Source organism: Balaenoptera acutorostrata, chromosome 5, assembly GCF_949987535.1.
Source record: "Balaenoptera acutorostrata chromosome 5, mBalAcu1.1, whole genome shotgun sequence".
Classification (NCBI taxonomy): domain Eukaryota; kingdom Metazoa; phylum Chordata; class Mammalia; order Artiodactyla; family Balaenopteridae; genus Balaenoptera; species Balaenoptera acutorostrata.
In genome coordinates, this window is record NC_080068.1 from 108,542,871 (window position 1) to 108,551,262 (window position 8,392).

Here is an 8,392-nt window from a genome sequence, read left to right on the forward strand (position 1 = left end):
GTGTGCTCACTGGGAATGCCTTATATTATCGATAATGATGCAGTAAATGTCTAACACATAGACAGCCAGCACTGGGATAAAGCCTGCTGTGGGTGGGGGAGTTTGGAGAGTTAAGTTCCTACTAGTTACTGCTGGAGCAGTTAAGCTAACCTAATGGCTCGCTATCAACTCTGCGAATGAATGCCTGGTAGGACACTCTAGGGAAGCCAGAAGCTTCAGCCTTGAGATCAGAGGAGAGTAAGCTAACAGTTATTTTTTTAAAAATATGATCTAGTGTTTGATGGAGTATGAATGAAATTGAGAAAGTTCTTGATTTCCTGTAATTTGTCCCTAGTGATACTCAAGAGGGCCTTTCCTGACTTTGTCAGAATCAACAGCCTAATTCACATATTAGGAAAACCTCACACAGGGCCATGCATGCCCTGACCTAAGCATTGGCATAGTAGACACCTCACTTTAAAAGGACAGATCTGTGTCTCACAGACTCAAAATAAAAAACAGACAATCTGTTTTTGCCAGTGGGATAGAAAAACTGTTTTATAGGGTATGCTTATGAGAAAATTGGAGCACTCAGATACAGTGCTGAACACTATATGGAAATTACCAAAAATAAATAAATGATCATCTATTTTGAAGTTAAAAGTGATAATCACTAGATTTCTGATTCCATTTACTCATTGGACAGCAGTGTTTTCCAAAGCCCATTCGAACTGCAGCTCTGATATAATAACAGTCAAACTTCTAAGTTAATTGTTTTCTTTTTCTCTATGTGGATGCTAGCAGGGCTCTGCTGCCTTTAAATAGTACGGAGGATGGAAAGAATAAAGCTCACACTGATTCAAACCTCCTATGCACCAGACACCAGAGGCATAGGAACCTCTATAGTTATGGTCTAACTTAAAGGAGTAAGATTTTAACTTACCTTTATTTTGATATTTTATTTACAATAATAGTAATGTTTAATTGTTCACAGCATTAAACTAATATTAGAGACTAAGTATAATTAATAGCTCTTCACCCCCCCAACCTCACTGAGGTATAATTGACAAATAAAATTATATATAAAGTATACAATGTGATGATTTGATATATGTATACATTGTGAAATGATTACCACAATTAAGTGAATTAACACATCCATCACCTCATACGGTCATATTTTTTCTTTTGGGTGAGAATGCTTAAGATCTATTCTCTTAGAAAATTTCAAGTATACAATGCAGTATTGTTGACTCTAGTCACCATGCTGTACATTAGATCTTCAGAACTTATTCATCTTATAATAGAATGTTTGTACTCTTTGACCATCATTTCCCCATTTCCCTCACCCCAACCTTTTCTTAGAGTTAAAAATCATCTTAGAACTGGGTAAAACCCTAAAAACCATCTAATCCAGATGTTCAGTGATATTCCCCAGAACATCCTGTTCTGGGAGTTTTCTTTTGGGCAAAGATGAGTGAGAGCAGTGAGGGGACCTGAGATAATGGGTCGTGAAGTGTACGGGGCTGTTGACTTCAGTCATAGTAGCTATGTGCTTTTCTCTGTCTTATATGTTGGGATTTTTTTTTTTTTTTCCTTTGGTAAAATAATTCTGCTACTCGAAAAATTTCGAAAACTGTATTTTATTCCAAATCTCTCAATATGGAAACTAGACCCAAAGAGAATAAGTATCTTGTCCCAACACACATTTATTTAATAACAAAGATGTGATAAGAATGCTTATCTTCTCAATATAATTCCAGTATATTAGGTAAATGCTCTCATTTCAGATGATTGAAAAATTGAAGCCTAACTAAACTTTCCTTAAAATATATTTGTTTAGATTACCTTAAGGGTGTCTGATGTGTGCGTTTTACTGTCCCCAAATAAATAATTTTCACTTACCAAAAATGGTGGTGGCTTCTTACCAAGTTACAATATCTCCTTTCTATTAGAATTACCACATATTACTTTAGCTGCTTTTGTACTGTCTTATATAAAAAATTAAGGGCTAAGAAAAAAAAAAATTAAGGGCTATTTATAAAAAATAAGCAAACAGAATCTATGTTATAAAAACAACTATGTACAAAGGGACTATTAATATCTGCCTTTAGATAATTTCTCAAACCCCAAACCTTAATTAATATGAAGTTATTCATTAAAAATTCTTTTTTCTAAATCATATTCTGGTGGAAAATAAATTATTTCTTATATATTCTCAAACTCATTGTTAGAGCTTCCAACTTTTAGTATAATGCTATCTCCGCTTTATATCACTGATTGCTCTACATGTGGTAGGGCGAGGGTCAGACGAAGTTTTGCTTTGCTTCATTTTGTTGTTTAGGTTTTTATCACTAGTCTTGAGTACCTATGATTGAATTTTTCTCAATAAAAATACATATTTCCATATATAAGGAAACATCATTATTTTTTAAACATCTTTATTGGAGTATAATTGCTTTACAAATGGTGTGTAAGTTTCTGCTTTATAATAAAGTGAATCAGCTATACATATACAACATCATTATTTTTTGTTACAGTTAGTCTAAACCATTAATGTCAACAGCAAAGATATCAAGGGATTACTATAACCTTCTTAGCAGACATAAATTACTGTCTCTCCCCAGTACCTCCTTCTTGTCCTGAGAGCAGTATCGTCCTCTTTTCAAGATTCACTCTTCTCCAGTCCTGTCCACCATCCCCACTTATGATTCCGTATCAGCTGCCATTTTCTTCTTTTTTAAATTGATGTACAGTTGATTTATAATATTGTATTAATTTCAGGTGTACAGCATAGTGATTTAGTATTTTTGTAGATTATACCCCATTATAGGTTATTATAAGATAATGGCTATAATTCCCTGTGCTATACAGTATATCCTTGTTCTATTTTATACATAGTAGTTTGTATCTGTTAATCCCGTACCCCTAATTTGTCCCTCCTCCTTCCCCTCTCCCCTTTGGTAACCACAAATTTGTTTTCTATATCTGTGAGTCTGTTTCTATTTTCCATATACATTCATTTATATTAATTTTTAGATTCCACATACAAGTGATATCATACAGTATTTGTCTTTCTCTGTCTGACTTATTTCACTAAACATAATATTTTCTAAGTCCAACCACATTGCTGCAATGGCAGAATTTCATTTTTTTTTATGCCATATTCTTATATTTCCTCACTTCTTCGTAAAAATGCTTGGTGGAAGGAGTGGGTCTGTGACACAAGCCATCTTAAGTCCTTCCCTGAGAATTAAAAAAACATTTAGAACTAAACAGGTCCTTTAGTCTCTCTTGATAAGGCTGAAAAGATAAGTGGGAGTTGCTAGTAGGCATGATATCATCAGTGGTAAATGAAATTTATAGACAAGGGAAAAGAAGAGAGAGACAGAGAGACAGACAGAGAAACAGAGATAACTTGGTGATAATTAATCACAAGTTCCAAAGGACCCAGAAGCTAGTTCCAACTTTATTTTTCTTGTTTCATTTTTACTAGAGTAAATAACTTACCTACTATTTCCTAAGCTGTTTATCATTTGGATTTCTGCCCCTTGCAACCAATAACTCTGTTATTACATCCCTACTCTCTTGTCAGCAGACAAATTTATCTATTTGCACTGTCATTTTTATTTAAATATATTTTAATTATTATCTTGGAGCCAATTTTCATTTGACACAGTTATTTTTAAAGGTCACATTTCAAAATGTAATTGATGAATCAGTGCCTTTGTGATAATGTATTTTATAGGTTAAAAATGATCAATCCATGGTAATTTACTTTTACAACCCTATAAAATTGCAAAGGTGAAATGCTTACCTGACTGCAATTAATGAAAATTTCAACCTGACAATCGGAAAATGTTCATAAACAACATAATCTAGTCCAGAATCAGTGATGACATCTGAATCTAGGAGAATGATATTAAGGATTGGAAATATGGGCTCTTTTGTTTCTACCACCTGTTTAAATATCATTAGTCTTCATCTCATTACTCTTGCTCTATAAAAATCTCTGCAAATGACTGTTACAACTGCAAGAAAAAGTATTACTTCACTTTCAGGCTTATATATCCAACTGTCCACATATTTTCATTCAGATGCTCAAAATACACCCAAATCCAACCTTATGATGAGACTATGCACATTATATTCCAGAGAAAATCTGTGTCTTCTGTGTTTCCAATGTTAGTTGGTGGTGCTTCTATCTATAGTCATCCAAACCAGAAACATGCGAGTGGTCTCCCTCCCTCACATCTACATCCAACAATATACCATTCATGGATTAATACTTTTATATGGCCTGCCCTGATGTGACAGGTACACAGTGCTAATTGCTAAAGGAAACTCATAGGACCCAAAGTGGCAACGCTGACAAATTTCCAGTTCATTGCAGGAAAGATGTACGATACAGTCACAGCATTAAAATAAGGATATGTATCACAGCCAAAGGCTGCCTCACAGTAAAGTGTCTGGAGAGGCCAGGAGTGAGTTCCAGCTGTCCTCCCTCTCGAAGGGTCTTCCCATGACACACTTCCTTTCTTGAACCAGAAACTACCAATGTGTGAATGGAACACCTCAGAATAAGGGGACCCCAAATTTAGTTTCAGTTGGGGTTCCTTATACCCTACCAGTCATGTAGGCATATTCTGGATACATAATGCAGGGGTTTTACCAAGACTAGGGGCAATTCATAAATCTCATTGTTCAGAAGTTGGTGCAAACTTCCCTGAAACTTCAAAGACTTATGGCTGCCAAGCAGCACTATTAATCAATAGGTCACATGCTGACTAGGGGTCAGTGCCAGGCCAGGTACATTTGTAATTTTTACTGAAATAAGAATAAATTCGTGCCTGCTGGAATCAATCCTCAAAGCACAGAACCCCATCTCCTATCAAATAAAGCTTAAATTTCTTAATATGTTATCAAGATCCATTGTGACTGGTATCTATCAGTCTCATAACATTCAGTTATAATCTGTGCTCTGTTAGCAATGAATTGCCTGCTGTTCTCTATGTGTGCAGTGCTTTAGTGTAAGCCCTGAGAGTTGGTTTTCCTTTTTTGTGATATAAGTGCCTGACTTAAGCTTTGAGTGCCAAGACATTCACTTCAGAGATGGCTATCTCAAGTAAACACATTGCCCCAGCCATACAGCTAGATAAAGCACCTGGCCAGTCACTTCCCCCTCCCTCTTCCTCGCCCCACCCACCCCCCAGGCTCCTTTGTTTTAGAGATCTTGGTGGATTTTGATAACTGACAATTTGGGCTGCTTTTTTTTTTCCTTCTCACTCTTTAAATTCCTGCTTTTACGTTTTAAATTCACCAGTATAGAGTGAGACCAAGAAACCCCAGGTCCCTACCCTCAACCCCAATAAAAGCAGAACCCCAGGCCCATTTTCTCTCTTCCCCCACCTCATCACCTCCCCCATGACCTTGTTGTGAGGCCCCAGGTGTGCCATGGGATTTCCAGGCCTTATAAGTAATAAATCTTTTTTTTCCCCAAAGCTTCCTGATGGTTATTGCTGAAGGCGTCTTGCAGTCATAATAAGAACCACAAGGGCCAGTCCACCCACAACACTGGAAATTGATAGGCTGAAACGCACTCGACAAATGCTGTTTCATATATCCATGCTCAGAGTCTCTCCTGGTGTCCACCAAAATATGGAGAGGTGCATCTTAAGCCATTTATCATTTTCCTTAAGACAGGAGAAAACAAACAAACAAACATGATTTTCTGTATTGCCAAGGCAATGCACACTACATTCGGGTTTCCTGCTCCAGAGCATTTACTATGTAACTCAGAACTTCCACATATGAATTTGGCTCATGTTTTGGTATATGCTGCAAGTTAAGCAACCTGGCTGCTTCATGTTTGGCTTTTATATAACAGCAGCATCTGTGCTACAGGATACTGCAAAGAGCCTATGGCAAGGCCTGCTTGGAGATAGGAGACACATTACAGATTTTTAGGTTTTGGGAACAAAACTCTTGTGCACTTTTTAATGTAGTACTTTTCCTTGGAGGAATTGCTCCTGGCAATATAATAACCTTTGAAAAAGACTGAAGCTGATCTTAAAACGTCAGGTAGTAACTATGCAACTCCCAATATCAAAACCACCCAATATCAACTGGATATGATTTCTTCCTCCTACATAGAAAGTCAGGCAAAACTGACAGCACCATGTGATAAGGTGCTCAGAGCCAGCCTGCATAGGCCCTGGGGTCACATGTAAATTGCATAGGATGTTTGCCCGCGTTCCTAGTATGCCTAATGCTAATCACTGTCATCTCTCCTTCAACCAACATGTATGATCTTCACGGGATGATTTCTAAAGCAACTTAACTGAGTGTGAAAAAAGTACAGCCTGATTTTTGGATGGTTCTGCATGACATGATGTTAATAGAAATAGAATAGAGAAACTCTCTCAAAAAGAACACCATTCTCTTGTCCACTTTGCGTGAGATAGAGGGATAGAGATAAAGATCCCCCAGATTCAGAGGTATGTGGGAGAAACATTCCGAATAAACCCAGAGCATGAAAAGAATTGTGTTCAGTGTGAATGCTTATCAACAGGATAACATAGAAGAATGGAAAGAGTAACTCTCTTGTTAAATAAATCAGCCTCCTGTGTTGGATATTGCCCATTGTTAAGTAGAATTTCTTCTCGCCCCCTTCAATATTTTTTCCTTATCACAAGAATTAGAAGGACAAAATTTACATTTTTCATAAGGCATAAAACTTAAGATTGTGAATGAAAGTTTGGTTCTTCCAGGGAGATGCAGATCTGTGATATGTGAAAGATGGAAGTGGGGTAGAAGCCATCTTCTGATGACTATGGTAGTTGACAAACGACTCTTCACAGACAGGCAAGTTTGTGATGGTGAAGCTCCATGTTCTAATGTTTAGTCAACAGCTTCATGAATGTGTGGCAGTTGTATTGAAGCAGCAGAGGTAGAAATAGTAGCAGGTCCAGATTGCAGGCATAGTGGTTAATAGCCCTGAATCTAGCAGTGCAGTTAATGCCCCTGACTTCCATGCCTTTGGCTCTTTTAATGATTTGTAAGTATCTGTTTTCCTGTTTTAGATCCTTTTGTCCTTAAGATACCTAAAGTTGTTTCCTTTTCCTGCATAGATTAGTCACACATGCACATTCTTTCCTGCCATCTCAGGACTTGTTCAATATTGTCCTTATGATGCAAGTAGCTAAATGTTCATGGATAGAATGTGTTCTCAACACTGCGTCTCCTTCCTTTCACCAAGGTTTCTGCAGCTCTCTCCACTATTGAGAGCCCTGTGCTCAGCGGCAGTAGCTCACCTTTAGACCCCAAACTGTTCCCTTATGCAGAGCAGTCGGCCACCTGGCAGCATTATATTCTTTTCTTTATGGATGGCCAGAAGTCATCCTTACATGGGTACAAAACTAATTCTTAAATTGACTTTCTTTCCTACCCCTCATGTTTTTGCTACATCAACATGTGATTTCCCCCCTCACTTTCATCAAACACTAGAAAATCTTCAGAAATTGAATCACTCAAACTATCATAACTCTTTTGTTGGTGCTTCTATTACTATTTACTTGTTCACCTATTATTCACTACATTATTCATAGTTTCTCAATGGATGAGCTCTTCTGGGTTTGTGCATGCATGTGTGCTGTGAGTGTATGTGAGACAGAGACAGAAAGTCAGATATGATGAAGATAAACCATTTAAACAGAGTGAAAAACACACAGAATATGATCCCTTCTTTCAAATAACTTACAGTGTAATAAGAAGCAGAAAACACGCACACGCGCGCACCAAAAAGCAATCATCCACTGAATGAATATTAATTATATTGTGAATAATTGGAGAAAGTAAAGAATGAAATAAATACAGGAGTAAAATTTTTAATCTAATTTGGAGAATCCATTTTTGGGGGAGATTTTTTTTCCCCACTTGACGAAAGCAAGGGAAAATTGGCATAGACGTATATATGCAGGGACATTAACCTCTGAACTCTAAACTCTTTCTTAATATTCAAATTTCATCACACTTTTAGTGTAAATGAGAGCCACAGATAAAACACAATTTCAGTCAAAAATTTTGTAATCCCAATTCATTATGACTCTACTTACCTCAGTAACAACACAAATGAATGAAAAAATACAACTCATCTGCTTTGGTATTATTTTCTTGTGAGTTAGTTGTTTTAATAAAGTATAATTATGTTAATCAAAATATAGAATGAAATTATAGTGATTTAAAATTTCTGCCAAGATAGGCATTTATATAATCTTGGCAATCTGGGAATGCGTAGCATTGTTTCTAATTACAAGAGCTATAATTTGTGCTATTTTGCAAAAAATATGGCTGATAGGGCCTGTAAAATGGCTCATGGTGCCTTTGCACACCTGCTAAGTTAATCTGTGATTCT